The following is a 5,825-nucleotide window of genomic DNA, read 5'->3' as shown; positions in this document are numbered from 1 at the left end:
CACCCAATCCGGGCTCCCCGCTCGTCCGGCCCGCCCTCTCCGTCCTTGCCGGGAGCAGTCACTTCAGTAGGAAGTACCGCGGGGCCGGAACAGGCCACCAGGTTGCCCTTTTGGGGCAGGACTACATTCCGTGGCGGAAGGACACGGAACATAAAACAAATCAGTCATTGACGATCTGTAGGAAGTGGAGAGGCGGCGGTTCCCGCCCTCAGAGCCCCAGGGACCTTTCTTTCCAGACCCTCGGGCGCCTGGGCCACCTGTTGCCGGCACTTGGAACGCTGTAGAAGGGCTTTTCTCTTGACCCTTGATATGGCCCACCCCAGCTGCCCTGGCCTATTCAGGCGGTGCCCAGATTTATGGGTCCAAGGGCAGCATTCTCCTTGCCGCCCCGCTACTGCCCATCCCTCCCAGTGCCCGCCCCAGTGAACACCTCGGGGACTGAGGCGAACGGGAGGTTGAGGAGCCCGAGATGAGATCAGAAGGGGCGGAGGGGGGGGATGGAGATTCGTGGGATGGTTGGAGGTCGGGACCGCCATCAGTGGGGCGCGGGCGCGGGCGTGGGGGTAGAGAGACTAGGGAGGGCGGAATGTGTATGGAGCTGGAGGGCGAAGCTTTTTGTTCTTAGGGCAAGAACAAAAAAGGACAAATTGGGGCCATGTGAATGCTTTAGTAGAGGCTGGAATCCTGCACAGCAAGTGTCTGAGCGTAGAAAGCAAATAGGAGGTATTAATATTGGTGTAGAACCGAGTCTGAACATGAGAGCCGATGATCTTTGCAGTATTTTCAATTGTGAATTGAAATCAGTATTGTTGTTTTTCTTACATATTCCCCAAGGCATTTTCCCATTTCCCCGTGATTAGCCAACAACCGGTGATAGCAGTTATCAATGAAACAGATGTTAACCCTTGCCTTCCTTCAGCCAAATTTTGATAGCAAATACAATGTTATTTCATTAAAAATCGTGAAGACTATTCTCTTAGGTTCTTTCCTTTTCTTGGAAAATGAGACCAATGGGTGTGACCTGCTCTGGCAGACACTCTGCCTGCAACTGAATCACAGGCCTTCATTACACTCCTTTAGCTCAGATAAGCTGGAATGACAGCCTAAAAGTAAATTTCTGTGAGATAAAATCTTTTAATTTCTTATGTGAGCCTTTTCTGGTCCCCTTAGTTGTAGATAGGAGGTGAATGCATGTTCACTGAGGTGGTGAGAGCACATGAAGTTGCTGAGGAAAAAAGGTCATGCCCTATCCAGAGAAAGGAATGGTATCAAAGGCCCTCCCTTGCCCCTGAGTTAAGGATAAACTAAATACAGTGGTGGACAGCAAAGGGGGCGGGGGTGTGGGTGATCTGGCCAATGCTGTACTATTTTGTATTTTAAAGTTCTAAATTTAGAAATAATCCCCAAATTGAAATGTACATCTATTAAACTGGAGAGTTGGTAGCAAACTACTGCCCTTCAGTTACAGATGTTGATCATCGAAGTTATAAAAACACCGTCCATGAAACACTTGCAGAGACAAATCCAGCATATATCCTTGCACAGTGACACATAGGAAAATTTCACATTGAGTTTAAGGTGATTGTCATTTTGCTGAAAAGCAGTGGCGTATAGAAGAAAGCTTAGGTTCCATCTTAGTTACAATTCTACTCACTAGTCCTATGACCATATCCTATAATGTATAAGAGTCCAGTTCCTTAAAAGTAAAATGAAGACAATTCCTGTTTCATAGGGTAGGGTGTGATCAGATAATGTATGTGAATTCATACAGCATAGAGCCCAATAGGCATCCTCTTTATTTGGGAATTGACTTGTCCTGCAGGGTTGTCCTCGTGACTAGTGTCAGAACATCTTTTTGAATTCAAGTAACTTAGTTTGCCTTTCTCTTGGAAATTCTCCTGAATCTTCTCTCTCTTGACCCAGCAGCAAGAAATCCCAGGGATAAATAAACCAGAAAGCTGAGAAGGACAGTTTCTCCTAGACCCTGGGCTCTTCCCCCTAGAGCCAACCCTTCTAGTATGCTCTCTGACCTGGCAGGATGGGAGAGGAAGCTGCTAGGTTCACTTGACTGGGGAAGAGAGGATACAGATTGCTTGTTATCTGTTTGAATTCTGGTTTAATGGTTTGATTCTTGAACCACAGAGTTTAATGGTTTAATTCTTGAAGGCCATTTGGAGTCTCTGGTGGGGTAGGGTGTGTCAGCAAACAATACTGGACCCAATCTTGGAGCCCAAAGATGAGCTTTAGCCCTGGTTACAGGCTTTATTGTTACTGACCTCTTGGCCTCTGCCTGAAATAGCAGTGTTATTTCTCTCTCAGGACAGTACAGATTTTCAGAGCAGCCCATAAAGCCCTGAATGTCAGGTTTAAAGCAGAAGTGCTTATCACTTTGGATTTTATATGCTCTTTGCAGAAGCAGACCAAGTAGACTTTTAAATTTGTGCCCTCCTTCAGACTCCCAAGATCTCTTCAGGCTCACCAGTGGCACAAAATCTTAATTTCAGAGTTTCCCCCAGAAAAATCCTAGAAGGAAGTGAAAGTTGGCCTTTTGGATTTAAGAATAGAGAACAGGCTGCGGGAAAGGGAAGGCTTCATGGGAGAAGAGACATGGAAGGTTAGGATAGAGATGGGTAGGGGAAGGCCATCCCAGGGGAGAGGAACAGTAGAGTATTTTCTGAATACAACTGTGTGTCTTGGACCCCCCTCATGAGGAAATGCCCCATCAGTACTTAGAAATAGGAGGGAAGAAGCCTCAGGAGTCCTTGTTCATTCCAGTGAAAGCACTGCCTCAGCCAAGGTGACCCTGTCAGATGACGTGACTTCCAGCAATCTTTCTCTAGCCCAGGACTGCTAGGGCACATAGGACAAAGCCTCCTTAGGGTGATTAATCCTGCCCACCAAACCACTCTCTTGGAGGTCCTGTGTTCTCTCTCTTTTCCCTACAAGTATAGTCAGAGCTCAGGGTCCCAATTGTAAGCAGATCCTAGCCCCACAAAGTTATCAAGATTTGGAAGACTAAGAAAGGCATCAGTGAGCAATGGATCAAGTGCCCCCGTCCCCAGAAGTCCTCTTGCTGCAGCTCAAAATTTGCTTTTCCTTGGCACCATTGCTTGTAGTCTCCACTTCTGCATTCACTAGCTACCAGCTAACCTGACCCACTTAAACTGGAAAGGACTGCTACGACCAGGAGACTTTGGTCTCTCTGCTAAGTAATTTTCGTAGGCAATGCTTTAACTTAAAGGGTGGCATCTTTGGCCCTATTGCAAGGGGGGTTCTGAAATATTTATGGAAATATTCTCCTACAGAAAGAAAATGATGCCCTTTCAAATGAATTGAAGCCTACTTTATTCCCACCCATTCTGGGGTTGGAGGACTCTGAGGGAATTATGTGACTCGTGAATTCCTTCCTAACACTCCCATATTGGGCCTAGAAGCTGAGACATCTTCCAAACCTTCATCTCAGAATCCATCCTGTGAGAAGCTGTTAAGTTACCCAGTTATGACTCAGCACCAGACTCTTCTCTCTTTTTCCCTGTTGCCTGGAATGAAGGGCAGAATGGAGCAGAAGGCTCCTCCCCTACAGATGGCTACATCCTCACCACAAACTGAGTCATGCCCACACCCTGCATGGATGGAAAATTACCAGAAGAGGGAAGGAGAAAGTTAAACTCCCAGGATTTTTGAGTTATCAGTCCATAATCACAGCCACCAACTCCACCTGGAACTAATTATGAGGAAAACAGTTCTCTTCCTGGCCCTGGCCTAGCCCTAGCCCTAACTAAGCAGGTCTAAATGAAATAAGGCTGCTTGAGCCTAGGACTATGAAAAGTAGGCCACTGTCAACGTCTGCAGGCAGGATTTGTAACAGCCTTGCCTTCTGTGAAGGATGATAATCTCTTGCTTAGATCTGGCTAACGTGAAACTAGACCAATTGTCCCCTAGGCTAATTGATATAAACAAGAGTTAAGATCTATGGCATCTCGACATTATAAAGTTGTTATCTGAAGACCCGCTATATTTAATTTCATTACTTTTATTGGCATAAAAGACCATTATCATGTGTATGTTCTAAAAAAAATGACACGCAGGTATTTGAGTTTTTCTGGTAATATACAATATCTTTTCATTACTTCTCATTCCATCATTTACTAGTACTGTCATCTGCCACTAATAAAAAAAATTATAAATGCTTACGACTAAGAAAAATCTATCAAAAATTTCTGAAAATAGAGCAAAAAAGTTACACTAATTAAGTAGCCAAGCACCTAGGTTCAGTTGCTGGAACACCAGTGGGAATAGTTTGAGAGCCTCTGGGATAGTAAAATAATGGTTATGAGCTCGGATTCTAGAATCAGCCACTAACCAGCTCTGAGACCTCAGATACATTATTTAAGATCTTTTAAAAAAAACCTACCTTCCCTTCCACCTTTTGTTGTCAGGATTAAATGAAAACATTTGTAAAATCTGAAAAGCTATCTAGCACAGAACCAACAGTATGGGAGTCAGGATGCCTGTCAATCAATAGCTGTGAAACATGGGCAGTCATTTAACATCTGTGCCTCTGTTCTCTCATCTACAAAATGGGAAAGACAGCACCTACCTCATAGGCTTGATGAGAGAATTACATTAGTCATTATATGTAGAGACCTTACAACTATGCCAAACACATAAGCTAAAGCAAATTATTAAGGCACTTAGCAAAATGCCTAGCACCAACCTAGTAAGGCCTAAACGATGTTAGTTATCTCCGATAACTATGCAGATAAGCTGCAAGGGTCTTCTCAAGAGGCAACAATTTCAATAAAGTGGGATCCCCGATGGGGTCATTTACTTAGTGAAGGGCATTTCTGCTAGACCTGCAACCAGAATGGGGCAGAGAGCCTTAGGAAACTTGTAGAGTCAGAATATACCAGTTTTGATCAAGAATAGGTAAAGTTAAAGAAACAGCTCCTAGCGGGGATGGACCTTAAGAATGGTACTTCTAAGTTAAGGCCAAGACAGGAACTCTAAAGCAGGTACCTGGACAAAGGTTATCGCTAAAGCAGGGTGAAGGTAATGAAAGAAAATACCTGATCTAGCATAGGCTTCGTAAATCAAGACACTATAACAGAATAAAAACCTGTACAGGCATACCTGGTTTTATTGTGCTTCCCTTTTGCACTTTACAGATGTATATTTTACAAACTGAAGGCAAGACCCTCCACCAGCAAAAAGAATGACCCGCTTTATCCTGGTGGTCTAGAACCAAACCTGCAGTATCTCCAAGGTATGCCTGTACTTAAAAAGTCAGGTTTGTCTAAATGCTTTTCAAATTTTCCGTGCTCATATTTTTCTTCATTTACTATTTTATATACTATTTGGCGATGTCCAACCTGTCTCTTATAACTAACTTAGGGATTCAGGTACATGGAGCACAGCCTAAAAGACCAGCAGAGGCTTGCAGCGGGAACTTCAAGAGAGAAATGGATTTCACTGAAACAATTAGATCTCCTAGAAACAGCTGTCTTCCTTCACCTTGCTAGCCTTGGAGAATCTGGATTTTGTTTCATTATGGGAGGCTGCATTTCCTTAGGATCTCTTTATAGATTTCGAGTTGGACATCAACTTAAATCCCTGCACCTGTGAGCTCTCCCCCTACCTCCCTCTCCCAAAGAAATCACTAGAAGGAAGAAGAGAATAAGGGCCCAGACCCAGAAGTCTAGAGCAAGGGACAATAAATAGGTTTTGTGCAGAAAGCAGAAGTCTTAATCTGACCTAATTTCCAGAGGTAGGAAATCTGAGCTGCTTTGGCCTCAATGGTCCTTTTAAATCTTCAGAAATAGTTA

This window comes from Rousettus aegyptiacus, unplaced genomic scaffold (genome assembly GCF_014176215.1).
Source record: "Rousettus aegyptiacus isolate mRouAeg1 unplaced genomic scaffold, mRouAeg1.p scaffold_m13_p_3, whole genome shotgun sequence".
Taxonomy (NCBI): domain Eukaryota; kingdom Metazoa; phylum Chordata; class Mammalia; order Chiroptera; family Pteropodidae; genus Rousettus; species Rousettus aegyptiacus.
Note: the sequence above shows the minus strand (reverse complement) of the source record.